Source organism: Panulirus ornatus, chromosome 4 (genome assembly GCF_036320965.1).
Source record: "Panulirus ornatus isolate Po-2019 chromosome 4, ASM3632096v1, whole genome shotgun sequence".
Lineage (NCBI taxonomy): Eukaryota > Metazoa > Arthropoda > Malacostraca > Decapoda > Palinuridae > Panulirus > Panulirus ornatus.
The window spans coordinates 38,904,281-38,922,901 of NC_092227.1; the positions used below are offsets into that span (position 1 = coordinate 38,904,281).

The 18,621-nt window shown below is 40.7% G+C and overlaps 2 protein-coding genes across 2 annotated transcripts in view; one reads left to right on the plus strand and one right to left on the minus strand.

Annotated features, from left to right (window-relative positions):
- LOC139764778 (protein arginine N-methyltransferase 9-like) overlaps window positions 1-18,621 on the plus strand; it is a 354,991-nt gene that overhangs the window by 296,527 nt on the left and 39,843 nt on the right. The window lies entirely within an intron of this gene.
- The window catches only part of Rcd5 (microspherule protein Rcd5), a 97,690-nt gene that overhangs the window by 70,543 nt on the left and 8,526 nt on the right, over window positions 1-18,621 (minus strand). The gene's annotated exons all lie outside the window — the stretch shown is intronic.

Below are 18,621 nucleotides of genomic sequence, written 5' to 3' on the forward strand. Positions count from 1 at the left end.
ATGAAAAAAAAAAAAGAAGTATTTAAGAATATTGGAAGTGAAAAAACTTCTTTTAAAAAGTGCCATGTCATACTTACTGAGAGTGACATGAGAAGGTAGAGTTCCAAAGCTTCAAGTTTTGGGGAAAGAAACAATTGCCAAAACGGCCAGCCCTTGAGTTCCAATGGCCACATGGCAATCATGTGATGCTGCAGCTTGCCAAGTAATGCATGGTCTAGTTAATGGATGGGGTTACACAAGCAACTAGCTCTAAGGAGCAAAAACCAGAGTAATACATATAAAAGAGGGAAAGCCAACATTGTGGCATAGGGCAAGTTTTGAAGTTGGCATGGGAGAGCTGAACAGTCAGACTGCTTTTGACTCAACTTTGTTAAGAAAGGATGCAGAACTATAGCCACAGATGTGAGAGCAGTACTCCATGCAAGGATGGGTTAATCCTTTGTATAAATAGAGTAACTGTTAAGAAGAAAAGATATTTCGACAACTAAACAGACTCTCCCAGTTTCTTTGAGATAGACTTGGCTATTTCCATAATGTGGAGTTTCCAAGATAGTGTGGATCTTACAGTAATACTAAGGATGTTCAATGAGTCAAGAGAAGGAATTACTGATCTGTCAAAGAAAAGTTGAGGAATTTTTGTCGGTAAAATGGGCAGAAACTGGGTCTTGGAGGCATTATACATAACCAAATTTTGTATACCCCACTGAGATATCCTGTTCAAGTCTGAGTTTGAGGAAGCTGTGTCAAGAGGAGATGCAGACTGAGTAAGAGAAGAAAGGAAACCATTGATAAAATGGAGAAAAAGTGTAGGAGACACGATAGAACTTTGAGGTACACTGTTGATGGATCAGCCTCTACTTCTTTCTCCACCAACAGCAATCATGGAGACAGACTGGCCAAAGAGTAAGTTTGAAATGAGGGAACAAAGTGAGGTGGGAGGCCTAAAGAGGAGAGCTTAGAGATGAGACCCTGATGCCACACTGTATCAAAAGCTTTTGATATATCAAGAGCAACTACATAGGATTCCCTGAAATGTTTAAGGGATGATGACCAGACATTAGTAAGACATTAAAGAATATCCATTGCTCTTGCCTTATAGAAACCAAACTGGTGGTCAAAATAAAGGCTGTGAGTTGCATGATGACCAAGGATATAAGAGTTAAGGAGGGATTCAAAGCCTTTGGAAATAGTATATGACAAAGCAACATAATGAGAGTTAGAGGGTTAGAACATTCACTCTTCTTAGGGATGGGATGTACCAACACATTTATTAGAAAAAGTAAAAATTCTGTAATTTTCAACAGACGAGCAAGCACAGGTGCAAGTTCCAAGGAGCACTCTTTCAGTACATAAGGGTGTAACTACAGCATGAAGGATTAAAGGGGATAAACAGATCCAGAATATTAGGATAGTGGTCACAGCAGTCAGGAATGTGGGTGGGGTGGGTGATAGTTTGCTATAGATCATTAAATATCGAGAACATGAGGCTTCAATCCCCCACCACCTGTATGGGTGTAGGTCAACCATTCCCTATGGTGAACATTGAAATCCCTCAGGTAGAGGACCTCAGCTTGTGAGAGAGATGTCACAGCCTCATGGCAGGAGTTTAGTCAAAGTCAAAAAAAATTTTTAGAATTAGGATAAAAGTATGACAAACAAAGGAAAATAGTAGTGGTTAGGAGACAGACCTTGGGCACTCAAGGTCTTTGAGACATGGCATTGGTATGCTGATGTTGAAATAAGCACAGAAACCACCTAGGAACTATAATCATGAGTGAAGATTATGGCAAGGCATGTGATAGGGGCGAGTGGGAGCATCATTAAACAGATGGGTCTTAGAAGGAAGAACTACGATATCAGGAGAGGTACTAAACAGCTGGCGTTCAACAGAAGAAAGGTTATGAGAAAGACTGCAAATGTTGGTACAGTAAACAAAAAAAGAGTAGGTCTATCAAAGAAAGAAATTTTTTGGAAAAAGCTAATGCTACTATTGTCCGAGCTCTCCCTCTCACTGGTAGTAGTCTGATGGGAATTCACTACTTTTATTCTACAAAAGTACATTTTTACATATTTTCTAACATTTTTTGCTTAACTTCAAGTTTAGGCTTCTACCTGTTCTATCTCTGCATCTGAAGAACTGTTTATTGTCTGCATCATTGATATTGGTATCAATGATACAGACAATAAACAGTTCTTCAGAAATCTCCACCTATTTGTAAAAATGAATATCGACTGGTAGCTCTAACTTAGATTATGATGAAATGCTTAGAGAAAATTGTGAAAAACATGCTTTGCCTACAAGTCTAACATTTTACAGATCGCTTTCAGTTCACTTATGCGCAAAATCAGTGTAGAGGATGTAACCCTGTCCTTAATTGATTGCATACTCAAGCATATGGACAAATCTAATTTTTTTTTTTTTTTTTTTTTTTTTAATACTTTGTCGCTGTCTCCCGCGTTTGCGAGGTAGCGCAAGGAAACAGACGAAAGAAATGGCCCAACCCCCATACACACGTACATACACACGTCCACACACGCAAATATACATACCTACACAGCTTTCCATGGTTTACCCCAGACGCTTCACATGCCTTGATTCAATCCACTGACAGCACGTCAACCCCTGTATACCACATCGCTCCAATTCACTCTATTTCTTGCCCTCCTTTCACCCTCCTGCATGTTCAGGCCCCGATCACACAAAATCTTTTTCACTCCATCTTTCCACCTCCAATTTGGTCTCCCTCTTCTCCTCGTTCCCTCCACCTCCGACACATATATCCTCTTGGTCAATCTTTCCTCACTCATTCTCTCCATGTGCCCAAACCATTTCAAAACACCCTCTTCTGCTCTCTCAACCACGCTCTTTTTATTTCCACACATCTCTCTTACCCTTACGTTACTTACTCGATCAAACCACCTCACACCACACATTGTCCTCAAACATCTCATTTCCAGCACATCCATCCTCCTGCGCACAACTCTATCCATAGCCCACGCCTCGCAACCATACAACATTGTTGGAACCACTATTCCTTCAAACATACCCATTTTTGCTTTCCGAGATAATGTTCTCGACTTCCACACATTTTTCAAGGCTCCCAAAATTTTCGCCCCCTCCCCCACCCTATGATCCACTTCCGCTTCCATGGTTCCATCCGCTGACAGATCCACTCCCAGATATCTAAAACACTTCACTTCCTCCAGTTTTTCTCCATTCAAACTCACCTCCCAATTGACTTGACCCTCAACCCTACTGTACCTAATAACCTTGCTCTTATTCACATTTACTCTTAACTTTCTTCTTCCACACACTTTACCAAACTCAGTCACCAGCTTCTGCAGTTTCTCACATGAATCAGCCACCAGCGCTGTATCATCAGCGAACAACAACTGACTCACTTCCCAAGCTCTCTCATCCCCAACAGACTTCATACTTGCCCCTCTTTCCAGGACTCTTGCATTTACCTCCCTAACAACCCCATCCATAAACAAATTAAACAATCATGGAGACATCACACACCCCTGCCGCAAACCTACATTCACTGAGAACCAATCACTTTCCTCTCTTCCTACACGTACACATGCCTTACATCCTCGATAAAAACTTTTCACTGCTTCTAACAACTTGCCTCCCACACCATATATTCTTAATACCTTCCACAGAGCATCTCTATCAACTCTATCATATGCCTTCTCCAGATCCATAAATGCTACATACAAATCCATTTGCTTTTCTAAGTATTTCTCACATACATTCTTCAAAGCAAACACCTGATCCACACATCCTCTACCACTTCTGAAACCGCACTGCTCTTCCCCAATCTGATGCTCTGTACATGCCTTCACCCTCTCAATCAATACCCTCCCATATAATTTACCAGGAATACTCAACAAACTTATACCTCTGTAATTTGAGCACTCACTCTTATCCCCTTTGCCTTTGTACAATGGCACTATGCACGCATTCCGCCAATCCTCAGGCACCTCACCATGAGTCATACATACATTAAATAACCTTACCAACCAGTCAACAATACAGTCACCCCCTTTTTTAATAAATTCCACTGCAATACCATCCAAACCTGCTGCCTTGCCGGCTTTCATCTTCCGCAAAGCTTTTACTACCTCTTCTCTGTTTACCAAATCATTTTCCCCAACCCTCTCACTTTGCACACCACCTCGACCAAAACACCCTATATCTGCCACTCTGTCATCAGACACATTCAACAAACCTTCAAAATACTCATTCCATCTCCTTCTCACATCACCACTACTTGTTATCACCTCCCCATTTACGCCCTTCACTGAAGTTCCCATTTGCTCCCTTGTCTTACGCACCCTATTTACCTCCTTCCAGAACATCTTTTTATTCTCCCTAAAATTTACTGATAGTCTCTCACCCCAACTCTCATTTGCCCTTTTTTTCACCTCTTGCACCTTTCTCTTGACCTCCTGTCTCTTTCTTTTATACTTCTCCCACTCAATTGCATTTTTTCCCTGCAAAAATCGTCCAAATGCCTCTCTCTTCTCTTTCACTAATACTCTTACTTCTTCATCCCACCACTCACTACCCTTTCTAAACAGCCCACCTCCCACTCTTCTCATGCCACAAGCATCTTTTGCGCAATCCATCACTGATTCCCTAAATACATCCCATTCCTCCCCCACTCCCCTTACTTCCATTGTTCTCACCTTTTTCCATTCTGTACACAGTCTCTCCTGGTACTTCCCCACACAGGTCTCCTTCCCAAGCTCACTTACTCTCACCACCTTCTTCACCCCAACATTCACTCCTCTTTTCTGAAAACCCATACTAATCTTCACCTTAGCCTCCACAAGATAATGATCAGACATCCCTCCAGTTGCACCTCTCAGCACATTAACATCCAAAAGTCTCTCTTTCGCACGCCTGTCAATTAACACGTAATCCAATAATGCTCTCTGGCCATCTCTCCTACTTACATAAGTATACTTATGTATATCTCGCTTTTTAAACCAGGTATTCCCAATCATCAGTCCTTTTTCAGCACATAAATCTACAAGCTCTTCACCATTTCCATTTACAACACTGAACACCCCATGCATACCAATTATTCCCTCAACTAATACTCCTGACAAAACATTTTGTAACGATACTTTTTGTAGATTTTTAGTGCTTTTACTTTGAACACCATTCAGCCTCATATAATGATACAAAAACTGAATAACATGAATGTATATTCCAACTTAAATCTCTAAATTAATGCTTTCCTTACAGGAAAGCCACAATATTTTAAATTTCTTAATGAAAAATCAGATGTCATAATTATAAAAACAGGTGCACTACAGGCCTGTGTGCTGTCATCTGTATTGTTCACTCTTTATAATAGTGATTGTCACTGTCATACAGCCAACTGTTAAGCTTTTCAAGTATGCAAATGATGCCATTCTCGTGAATCAATGTTCAATGATGATGACATGTATCGAGCAGAAGTAGAACATTTTAGGTCATGTTGTAATGATAATTACTTGAACTCAATGTTCAGAAAAAGAAATGGTTGTAAATTATAGTACCTTACCAGTCACTCAGGCATCTTTATATATTAGAGGCAAACTTGTAGAATCTAGATATTTATTTATTTTGCTTTGTCACTGTCTCCCACGTTAGCGAGGTAGCACAAGGAAACACAAAAGAATGGCCCAACCCACCCACATACACATGTATATACATACACATCCACACACGCACATATACATACCTATACATCTCAACATATACATATAAATACACACACAGACATATACATATATACACATGTACATAATTCATACTGTTTGCCTTTATTCATTCCCATCGCCACCTCGCCACACATGAAATAACAACCCCCTCCCCCCTCATGTGCGCGAGGTAGCACTAAGAAAAGACAACAAAGGCCACATTCGTTCACACTCAGTCTCTAGCTGTCATGTAATAATGCACTGAAACCACAGCTCCCTTTCCACATCCAGGCCCCACAGAACTTTCCATGGTTTACCCCAGACTCTTCACATGCCTTGGTTCAATCCATGACAGCACGTCGACCCCGGTATACCACATCGTTCCAATTCACTCTATTCCTTGCAAGCCTTTCACCCTCCTGCATGTTCAGGCCCCGATCACTCAAAATCCTTTTCACTCCATCTTTCCACCTCCAATTTGGTCTCCCACTTCTCCTCGTTCCCTCCACCTCTGACACATATATCCTCTTGGTCAATCTTTCCTCACTCATTCTCTCCATGTGACCAAACCATTTCAAAACACCCTCTTGTAGAATCTGTGAAGGAATATAAATATGTTGGTACAATCATTGATAATCATTTTTCTTTCAATAAAAATGTGAAGGCACTGTACAAAAAGGTAAATTCGAGAATGCATTCTGTTAGGAATCTTAGCAAACTTAAAACTGATACTGAAATTATGGATTTATTCTATAATGCTGTTATACAGTCAATAATCTCATTTTCAGTCACATGTTGGTATGGAAACTGTAATTCAGATTCAAAACAAAAATTGACAAAGGTTAATAAGAACTGTATTAAATTAGGCTTCTGGAATACCAATAAACTATTAGAAATATAAAAAAATGTATGATACAAGGATATAAAGTAAGTTGGAATGGCCAAAATCATCCATGGAATAACAAATACAAAATGCTACCCTCAGAAAGATTAAGATAAACGAAATGGCTAGGCATCAAAAATCTTTTATACCTGCGAGTATAACAATAATTAATAATGGAGAAATCAGTTTAATTGGTACTCCTGGTTGCTTAAGGTTCAGAAAGTCAGTTAATGTTATTTGTAAGTTGTATGTTGTGCTTTTTAAATTTCATGACAATACTCTAGGATGTTTTTTTTTGATATACATAGATGAAGAATGTAAAGATCTGTCTCTGTGTGAAACTTCTTAACTGTCTGTGAAAAATGCACAAGACAAAATTCATGAACAATAAAGTATTTTGATTTTGATTTGATTAACAGTGTTTGAAGGTAACAGAAAGAAAGTATAGATTTGCAAAACTCTATAGAGTGAAAGAAGAAAGTGTACTAAATGGTGTTATAAATGTGGGGGAGAAAGAATAGAAGAGGTGAGAAAATTTTAGTATTTAGGAGCTATCTATCTATCTAAATCTCTGATGCCTGTTCCAATTGGAACTCCCTCAAAGGGGTGGCCATGGCAAATGAGTCTCCATAGCTAAAGAACTCCAGAGCCACTTCTTAGCCGTTAGTGCCTCACCCTTAACAGGCCACTGGCAGAGGGCAGGTCTAGCTCAGTGTTTGCAGAGGCTCCTACCTAATGTTCCTAATTACTACTACTAACTAATACTCCTACCAACTACTACCTAATGCTCCAGCCTAAATGTTCCTATCTACTAATACAATCTACTGCTCCTACTATTTTGCCAAAAGGCAGGGCTAGTGCATAGTGCTCACCACATGAAAATCTAGAATTAGGAAGAATGAGCTGCATGAGTTGAGTGTTGTCAAGTGTTACATATGATAGGGAGAGATTGTTTGTGGACAGAATGGCAATAGTCCACATGTTAGTGAGGCAGAAAGAAAAAACAGCTACCTATTTAGGAGCTATCTTGGGTAAGTTTGGTGACAAGGAAGGACAGATAAGGGACAGTTCAGTACAAGGTAGAAGAGTCATTGGTTCCCTTAAAAGAATGTTGAGGCATAGAGGTGTAAGTATGGAAATGAAGAAAGGATTATGGGACAGCATATTCCTCCTGACCCTGATCTATGCATCCAATACATGGACATGAAATAAGTCACAGAGATCTAAAATCCAAGCTATAGAAATTAGCTATTAGAGAGGAACATGTGGTATGACTAGATGGAATGAAGAAAGAAATGAGGGAGTGTATGAAAGATGTGGTATAGCAAGGAATGCAAAGAGAATGAATTGTGGGGTGGTAGAGTAGGTGAAAACTTATACTTTGAGGTGGTTTGGGCATGTGGAAAGAACACGAGATGGGGAGTTTACAAAGAGAATGTACAATAGCACAACTAAAGAGGCTGATGTGAGAGAAAGACCACCTGTAACAGTGAAATAAAGTGAAACAGTACTGATGGGAAGGAAATGGTGGAAGAATGCATGGAATGTATGTGATGGAGGCATGTAAGGACAGGGATAAATGAATGGCCAATCCCATGATGGGTGTTCCCAGAGGGAACAGGTGTCAATGATATAGTTGGATAAATAGATAAATATTCACTTGTTAAGGTATATAATCTCAATCCTCAATACTATTCTTAAGTACTCATTGTACCATTTTGTTGGCTCACTATCACCACTTGAAGCCACCACAGTCATGTCTGTGGTATGAAAACTGTGACACCTTTTAATTCTTAAATGGGGCACTCTATAAAAAAAAATCACTCATTTTATCATATGGGTTCCTCAAGTGGATAAACTGATTGTTAAACATTATCAACTTTTTTAAGACCTCTTGGTCCTGAGTATATCAGATATGTGATACTCAAGTACAACACATTTTTGGTGACTGGACGCACACTGATGTGTGATATAAAAAATATATAGATTATTCAAATATTCAGTCACTGAAAAAGTAATACTAAATATACATTTTATGGCATATAAAAATAAATGCAAGAGAGACTGGAGAAAACCTACACAGGTAACCCTGTCTGAATATTAGAAATAAAAAATAGGATATAGATTAACTGCTGAAAAAAAATACAATAAAGCCCCAGTTATCTGTAATCAAAGTCATGAAAATGTTCAAAACACGTTTTTCAATTTTGGATAGCAAACCTCCATTATTGAATGAAAATCAAAAAGTTAGAAAAGATACATAAAATATTTCAAATTGCAAGCACACCACACACCAGAGATTAGTTACAAACCACCCAGTGTTATGTGGCACTAGTGATTTTTATTGTCTCCCATGTGCTTCTGGGCATGGGGCTGTGTGTGTGGGTCTTGCACATTTGTGTATTTTGTGCACCCTGGGGACACTGGCACCTTCCAAATATTGTCAGCTATTCTGTGACAGCTCCTCAAACTTGTCTATGTTGTGCAAGAGGCTGGCTTAGGGTGACACTTAAGAAAGACTTCAACATCATTCACTTATTTACTTATATATATCAATATGTCCTCAATGTAAAATATCTACAAATAAATAAGTGAAAGGAAGATGAAAAGAGTATTTTCAAGAACTGATCAATGTGGGAGAAGGGGAAGCAGCAGTTGTTACATGCATGGGTATGGAGGATGGAAGAAGATACAATTGCAAAGGCCTACAGCAAAGAGGGAGGTAAAAAGGGGCAATAATGAGGCTGAAGGCAGGAAAAGCACCTGGGGTAGATGGGATTATGGCTGAAACGCTGAAGTAAGGAAATGAAAGTGTGATAGACTAAATGCATCTGATATGTAATTCAGTACAGAAACAGAAGGGTGTGCCTGATGACTGGGTGAAAGCTATTATTGTTCCTTTATTCAAAGGAAAAGGTGCTTCAGATGTATGTACCAATTATAGGGGAATAAGTCTGTTAAGTATACCATAAAAAGTGTATGCAAGAATATTAATTGATAGTGATAAAAAGGACTGAATGCAGATTAAGTGAAGAGAAACGGGGTATTAGGAAAGGTTGGGGATGTGTGGATCAGATTTTTGTGGTACAGATGACCGTGGAAAAATATTTAGCAAAAGGTAAGAAGTTGTATGCAGCTTTTATGGGTCTGGAGAAAGCATATGACAGAGTCAAGTGGAATGCTTTATGGGATGTGTTAAGGTGTCGGGAGAAAACTGTTAGATGGTGTGAAAGCCTTCTACCAAGGAGAAGAGCAAATGCATGTGTAAGAGTGGGTGGAGAGTTGAGCATAAGTTTTGGGATACATGTAAGTGTGAGGCAGGGCTGAGTGATGTTACCATGGCTTTTAAAATATATATGCATGGGGTGATAAGAAATATGAAAGCAAAACTATGGAAACGGGTTGCAGGGGGTTGCAGAGATGGAGTGTGGTGATGAGGTATGTTGGATAGCAACAAGCCTGTCTGCAGATGATACTATTGTTTGCTGTGAGAGGAGTTGAAGGTTGTATGTGTGTTTTATGATGTGTGTAAATGTAGGTGATTGATAGTAAATGAAAGTAAAGTAATGGTGTCTGAAAGGAAACAGAGTGAAAGTAAAGATATTGTAAAACCATGTCAAATGAAAGAAAGTGTACTAAATTGTGCTTTGGATATGGGAGGAGAAAAACTGGAAGTGAGGGAATTTAAGTATTTAGGAGCTGTCATGGGTAAGTTTGGTGGTATGGAAGAAGAGGTAAGGGAGAAAGCAATAGAGAAGTCACTGGGTCCCTTAATAGAATAAAGAAGGATAAAAGTGTAAGTATGGATGTGAAGAGAGGATTAAGGGACAGCATAGTCCTCCCAACCCTGACCTATGCAGCCAAAACATGGACATGGAATGAGTCACTGAGACCAAGAGTCCAGGCTGTGGAAATCAGCTACAGGTACACCACTGATTTTCCAGCACTCTTGGTTCCAAAACCTTGCCAGATTAACCATTTTGCCGGACCAACTGTGGTCACATAATAATAATTCAACACACCTCTAACCCACTAATTATACATCTCCCACGTGTCTAAAGTATACCATGGACTGCTAGAAATTTAAAATAAACATATATTAAATGTAAATCAAATAAATGAATGAAATACATTATAAACCTGCTCAGGACTGAGGTGTTCGTCAGCTACAAGTTTCATCGACCTGGTATACCACATCATTCCAATTCACTCTATTCCTTGCACGCCTTTCACCCTCCTGCATGTTCAGGCCCGGATCACTCAAAATCCTTTTCACTCCATCTTTCCACCTCCAATTTGGTCTCCCATTTCTCCTCGTTCCCTCCACCTCTGACACATATATCCTCTTGGTCAATCTTTCCTCATTCATTCTCTCCATGTGACCAGACCATTTCAAAAAACCCTCTTCTTCTCTCTACCACACTCTTTTTATTACCACACATCTCTCTTACTCTATTATTACTTACTTAAGCAAACCACCTCACACCACATATTGTCCTCAAACATATCATTTCCAGCACATCCACCCTCCTCCACACAATTCTATCCATAGCCCATGCCTCACAACCATATAACATTGTTGGAACCAATATTCCTTCAAACATACCCATTTTTGCTTTCCGAGATAATGTTCTTGACTTCCAAACATTCTTCAACACTCCCAAACTTTCGCCCCCTCCCCCACCCTATGATTCACTTCCGCTTCCATGGTTCCATTCGCTGCCAAATCCACTCCCAGATATCTAAAACACTTCACTTTCTCCAGCTTTTCTCCATTCTAACTTACCTCCCAATTGACTTGTCCCTTAACTCTACTGTACCTAATAACCTTGCTCTTATTCACATTTACTCTCAGCTTTCTTCTTTCACACACTTTACCAAACTCAGTCACCAGCTTCTGCAGTTTCTCACACGAATCAGCCACCAGCACTGTATCATCAGCGAACAACAACTGACTCACTTCCCAAGCTCTCTCATCCACAACAGACTGCATACTTGCCTCTCTTTCCAAAACTCTTGCATTCATCTCCCTAACAACCTCATCCATAAACAAATTAAACAACCATAGAGACATCACACACCCCTGCCGCAAACCACCATTCACTAAGAACCAATCAGTTTCCTCTCTTCCAACACGTACACATTGTGAGGCGTGGGCTATGGATAGAGTTGTGCGCAGGAGGGTGGATGTGCTGGAAATGAGATGTTTGAGGACAATATGTGGTGTGAGGTGGTTTGATCGAGTAAGTAATGTAAGGGTAAGAGAGATGTGTGGAAATAAAAAGAGCGTGGTTGAGAGAGCAGAAGAGGGTGTTTTTAAATGGTTTGGGCACATGGAGAGAATGAGTGAGGATAGATTGACCAAGAGGATATATGTGTCAGAGGTGGAGGGAACGAGGAGAAGTGGGAGACCAAATTGGAGGTGGAAAGATGGAGTGAAAAAGATTTTGAGTGATCGGGGCCTGAACATGCAGAAGGGTGAAAGGCGGGCAAGGAATAGAGTGAATTGGATCGATGTGGTATATCGGGGTCGACGTGCTGTCAATGGAGTGAATCAGGGCATGTGAAGCGTCTGGGGTAAACCATGGAAAGTTCAGTGGGACCTGGATGTGGAAAGGGAGCTGTGGTTTCGGGCATTATTGCATGACAGCTAGAGACTGAGTGTGAACGAATGGGGCCTTTGTTGTCTTTTCCTAGCGCTACCTCGCACACATGAGGGGGGAGGGGGATGTTATTCCATGTGCGGCGAGGTGGTGATGGGAATGAATAAAGGCAGACGGTGTGAATTGTGTGCATGTGTATATATGTATGTGTCTGTGTGTGTATATATATGTGTACATTGAGATGTAGGGGTACGTATATTTGCATGTGTGGACATGTATGTATATACATGTGTATGGGGGTGGGTTGGGCCATTTCTTTTGTCTGTTTCCTTGCGCTACCTCGCAAACACAGGAGACAGCAACAAAGCAAAATATATAATATAAGTTTGTTGAGTATTCCTGGGAAATTATATAGGAGGGTATTGATTGAGAGGGTGAAGGCATGTACAGAGCATCAGATTGGGGAAGAGCAGTGTGGTTTCAGAAGTGGTTGAGGATGTGTGGATCAGGTGTTTGCTTTGAAGAATGTATGTGAGAAATACTCAAAAAAGCAAATGGTTTTGTATGTAGCATTTATGGATCTGGAGAAGGCATATGATAGAGTTGACAGAGATGCTCTGTGGAAGGTATTAAGAATATATGGTGTGGGAGGCAAGTTGTTAGAAGCAGTGAAAAGTTTTTATCAAGGATGTAAGGCATGTGTACGTGTTGGAAGAGAGGAAACTGATTGGTTCTTAGTGAATGTTGGTTTGCGGCAGGGGTGTGTGATGTCTCTATGGTTGTTTAATTTGTTTATGGATGAGGTTGTTAGGGAGGTGAATGCAAGAGTTTTGGAAAGAGAGGCAAGTATGCAGTCTGTTGTGGATGAGAGTGCTTGGGAAGTGAGTCAGTTGTTGTTCGCTGATGATACAGTGCTGGTGGCTGATTCGTGTGAGAAACTGCAGAAGCTGGTGACTGAGTTTGGTAAAGTGTGTGAAAGAAGAAAGCTGAGAGTAAATGTGAATAAGAGCAAGGTTATTAGGTACAGTAGAGTTAAGGGACAAGTCAATTGGGAGGTAAGTTAGAATGGAGAAAAGCTGGAGAAAGTGAAGTGTTTTAGATATCTGGGAGTGGATTTGGCAGCGAATGGAACCATGGAAGTGGAAGTGAATCATAGGGTGGGGGAGGGGGCGAAAGTTTGGGAGTGTTGAAGAATGTTTGGAAGTCAAGAACATTATCTCGGAAAGCAAAAATGGGTATGTTTGAAGGAATATTGGTTCCAACAATGTTATATGGTTGTGAGGCATGGGCTATGGATAGAATTGTGTGGAGGAGGGTGGATGTGCTGGAAATGATATGTTTGAGGACAATATGTGGTGTGAGGTGGTTTGCTTAAGTAAGTAATAATAGAGTAAGAGAGATGTGTGGTAATAAAAAGAGTGTGGTAGAGAGAAGAAGAGGGTTTTTTGAAATGGTCTGGTCACATGGAGAGAATGAATGAGGAAAGATTGACCAAGAGGATATATGTGTCAGAGGTGGAGGGAACGAGGAGAAATGGGAGACCAAATTGGAGGTGGAAAGATGGAGTGAAAAGGATTTTGAGTGATCCGGGCCTGAACATGCAGGAGGGTGAAAGGCGTGCAAGGAATAGAGTGAATTGGAATGATGTGGTATACCAGGTCGATGTGCAGTCAATGGATTGAACCACGGCATGTGAAGCGTCTGGGGTAAACCATGGAAAGTTCTGTGGGGCCTGGATGTGGAAAGGGTGCTGTGATTTCGGTGCATTATACATGACAGCTATGAGACTGAGTGTGAACGAATGTGGCCTTTGTTGTCTTTTCCTAGCGCTATCTCGTGCACATGCGGGGGGAGGAGGTTGTTATTTCATGTGTGGCGGGGTGGTGATGGGAATGAATAAAGGCAGACAGGATGAATTATGTGCATGTGTATATATGTATATGTCTGTGTGTGTATATATATATGTATACGTTGAGATGTATAGGTATGTATATTTGTGTGTGTGGACGTGTATGTATATACATGTTTATGTGGGTGGGTTGGGCCATTCTTTCGTCTGTTTCCTTGCGCTCCCTCGCTAACGCAGGAGACGACAAAGTAAAATAAAAAATAACTATTTTTTTTTGGGGGGGGGGGGACATACAGGAGGGTGAAAGGCATGCAAGGGATTGAGTGAATTGGAACGATGTGATATACCAGGGTCGACATGCTGTCAGTGGATTAAACCAAGGCATATGAAGCATCTGGGGTGAACCATGGAAAGTTTTGTAGGGCCTGGATGTGGAAAAGGGAGCTGTGGTTTCAGTGCATTACACATGACAGCTAGAGACTGAGTGTGAACAAATGTGGCCTTTGTTGTCTTTTCCTAGTGCTACCTCGCACATGTGCGGGGGGAGGGGGGTGCCATTTTTATGTGTGGCAGGGTGGCGACAGGAATGGATGAAGGCAGCAAGTATGAATATGTACATGTGTATATATGTACATGTATGTATACATTGAAATGTATAGGTATGTATATTTGGGTGTGTGGGCATTCATGTATATACATGTGTATATGGGTGGGTTGGGCCATTCTTTCGTCTGTTTCCTTGCGCTACCTCGCTAACGCGGGAGACAGTGACAAAGTATAATAAATAAAATAATTACATTATACACCTGCTCAGGACTGAGTGCTCATCAGCTACGAGTTTCGCAAATTTGTCCACATACTCGGCAGCTTCATCATGGTTTGTAGACCACTTTTCTCTGCACACTTTATTCATGGAAATTCCATGACGCTTCTTGAACCTTTGAATCCATCCTTCATTATAGTCACACTCATGCTGTAATTTAAGTTCTTTATGGAACAACTTAGCCTGGTCCATTATCATGCTCCCTGACAAGACCACTCCATCACTCTAAAGCTGTTGAAACCATTCCATCATCACTCGATCGTGCTCAGTATTCTTACCATCTTTCATAGTTTTTCTAATCGTCATTTGCTTCTTGAAATCGCTCTCTGCATAGAATTTCAATATTTTCTCCCTTTGCTTCTTTATATCATAAACAGTTGACGAACCAATACTGTAGATGTTGCTCAGCTTACGCACTGAAACACCAGTCCATTTTTTTTTAACAGTTCTACTTTATCTTGGATCAATATGGACTGGTGTTCACGTCTGACACCACGACTGACACTCTCATATATCTCAGGAGCCACAGCTAGGGTTAAATTTATGCAAAATAAGCTAAGAGTCTAACAGAAATGCGGTATCACCACCAACAAGTGCAGTGTAAAGAATGAGAATAAGCGTGCCCTACACACAACGCCATCTGTGGCCGCCCAGTAAACTAGTCTGGTGGCTGTGGTAATTTCAAGTTCCCACACGTAATTTTGTCTGGACTAAAGGAGGTGCCAAACCATCAGTTGCCAGACATTCAGTTGTGTACCTGTATTTGAGGAGAGCATGTGGTGTGACTAGATGGAATGAAGAAAGAAATGAAGGGGTGTATGAGAGATGTGGTATGGCAGGGAATGCAAATGGAATAAATTGTAGAGTGGAAAAATGGGTGAAACATAATACTTTGGAGTGGTTTCAGCATATGGAAAGAATGAAAGACTGGGAGTTTACAAGGAGAGTGTAAGACTGTACAATTACAGGGGATGGTGTGAGAGAAAGGCACCTGTGACATGGGCAAATAAGGTGAAGGAATACTGGAGGAAATGGTGGAGGAATGCGTGGACCAGTGTATGCAAGGGTGGCATGCTGTGGCCACCCTTTGATGGGAGTTTCCAGAGGAAATGGGCATCAGAGATAGAGATAAATAGATAGAAGTAAAACAATTTATATTAATATAACTTCTGCATCATTTAATATATTAACCAAGATGAGAAGAGAGGAGAGATAGGTAGCATGTTTGAGGAAAGAAACTTAAATATTTTGGCTCACAGTGAAACAACTCTCAAGTGTAAAGGGGAGTGTAAAGGGGAAGAATGATTTGGAAGTGTCTCAGGAGTAAGGTTAGGGGTTGGTGAGAGGACAAGAGCTAAGGAAGGAGTAGCACTAATCCTGAAGCAGGACTGTGGGAGTGTGTGAAAGTGTTAGGTAATGAATTTTAGACTGATGAAGGTAAAAATGAAAGTGGTTAGTGAGATTGGGTGATTAACAGAGCTTATGCACCTGGCCATAAGAAGAAAGATCATGAGAGACAAGTGTTTTGGGAGCAGATGAGTGAGTGAGTCGGCAGTTTTAGATGCAATAGACCAGATATTAGTGATGGGTGATTTGAATGCGAAGGTGAGTGATGTGACAGATGAGGGTATAATCAAGGGTATGGGGTATCAATATTATGAATGGTAAAGGTGAACAGCTTGTGGAGCTGTGTCCTGAAAAAGGAGTGATGATTGGGACCACCTGGTTTAAAAAAAAGGGACATACAAGGAGAATACGTATGTGAGCAGGAAACATGGTTGGGCATTACGGGTTTACATATCAATTGAAAGGCATGTAAAAGAGAGACTTTTGGATGTAAAAGTGATGAGAGGGGAAGCTGATGGGATGTCTGATCATTATCTTTTGGAGGCAAGGGTGAAGATTTGTAGAGGTTTGAGAAAAAGAGGAAACAATATCAATGAAAAAAGACTGGTGAAAATAAGTGAGCTTGGAAAAGAGACTTGTGCAAAGAAATACCTGGAGACTCAGTATAGAAAGGCAAAAGGTGAGAATAAACGAAGCAAGGGGAATGAGTGAAGACTGGAAGGTGTTTAGGGAAGCAGTGCTGGCATGAGCGAGAGGTGCATGTGGCATGTGAAAGGTGGGAGGTGGGCAGATTAAAAAAGTAGTGAGTAGAGGAATGAAGTAAAAATGCAAGAGAAAGAGAAAAGGGAGGTGTTTGGGTGGTACTTGCAGGGAAGGAGTGCAAATTATGGGGAATGTATAAGCAAAAACAGCAGGTGAAAAGGAAGGTGTAGGGGTTGAAAGAGACAACAAATAAGGGTTAGGGAGTATCATTAGTTTTAGGGAGAATATGATGGAAGGAGGTTGATAAAAAAAAAAAAAAAAAAAGGAACATTGGTGAAGGGGACAAAAGGGAAAATGATAACAGGTACTGATGGAGTGAGATGGAATCTGTATTTTGAAGTACTATTGAATGTATCTGATGATAGTGTGGCAGATGTAGGGATGTTTGGGTCAGGGTTTTATGCAAAATAAAAGACTGATGGAGAATGGTTTGGTGAGGAGAGAAGAGGTGGTGAAAGCCTTAAGAAGGATGACATGTGGCAAGGCAACTGTAGTGGATACTACAGTAGCATTTATTTATTAAGAAAGAGGGAGACTATGTTGTTGACGGGTTAGTTAGGATTTTCAATGTATGTCTGGATTGTGGTGAGGTGCCTGAGGACTGGTGGAACGTATCTATGGTGCTATTGTATAAAAGCAAGGGAGATACAGGTGAGTGTTCAAACTACAAAGGTATAAGTTTGTCGAGTGTACCTGATAAGCTGTATGGGAGAGTAGTGATTGAGAGAGTTAAGGCATGTACAGAAAATCAGATTGGGGAGGAACAGTGTGGTTTCAGAAGTGGTAGAGGATGTGTGGATCTGATGTTAGCTTTGAAGAATGTGTGCGAGAAATACTAAAGAAATGGTTGGATTTGTATGTGGTATTTATGGATTTGGAGAAAGCATATGATAAGGTTGATTGATTTTCCTTGTGGAAAGTCTTATGAATATAAGGTGTGGGAGTAAAGCTGCTAGAAGGAGTAAGAAGTTTTTATCAAGGGTGTAAGGCATGTGTACTGATCTGTAGAAGGGGTGTGTGGTGTCACCATGGTTGTTTAATTAGCTTATGGATGGGGTGGTGAGGGAGGTAAATGCGAGATTCTTGAAGAGAAGAGTGAGTATGCAGTCTGAAGGGGATGAGAGGCCCTGGGATGTGAGTCACTTGTTTGTTGATGATGCAGCAACGGTGGCAGATTCAAATGAGAAACTGCAGAAGTTGATGACTGAGTCAAAAAGTGTGTATAAAAGGAGGAAGTTGAGAGTAGATATGAATAAAAGCAAGGTTATTAGGTTTAGCAGAGTATATGTGAATAAAAGCAAGGTTATTAGGTTTAGCAGAGTTGAGGAACAGGTTAGTCGGGGATGTGAGTTTGAATGGAGAGTGGACATGGCAGTGAATGGAACCATGGAAGCAGAGGTGAGTCATAGAGTGCATCAAGGGATAAAGGTCCAGGGAGTGCTAAAAAAAGTGTGGTACGGGTGATCTTTATCTGGGAAAGTGAAAATGAGCATGTCTGAAGATATAGTAGTCCCAACATTGTATGGATATGAGGCATGAGCTATAGGTAAGACTGTACAGAGCTGGTAGATTATGTCGGAAATGAAATGTCTGAGAACATGGGGAAAGGTGGTTTGATCAAGTAATGAAACAGTAAGAGAGAGGTGTGGTTATA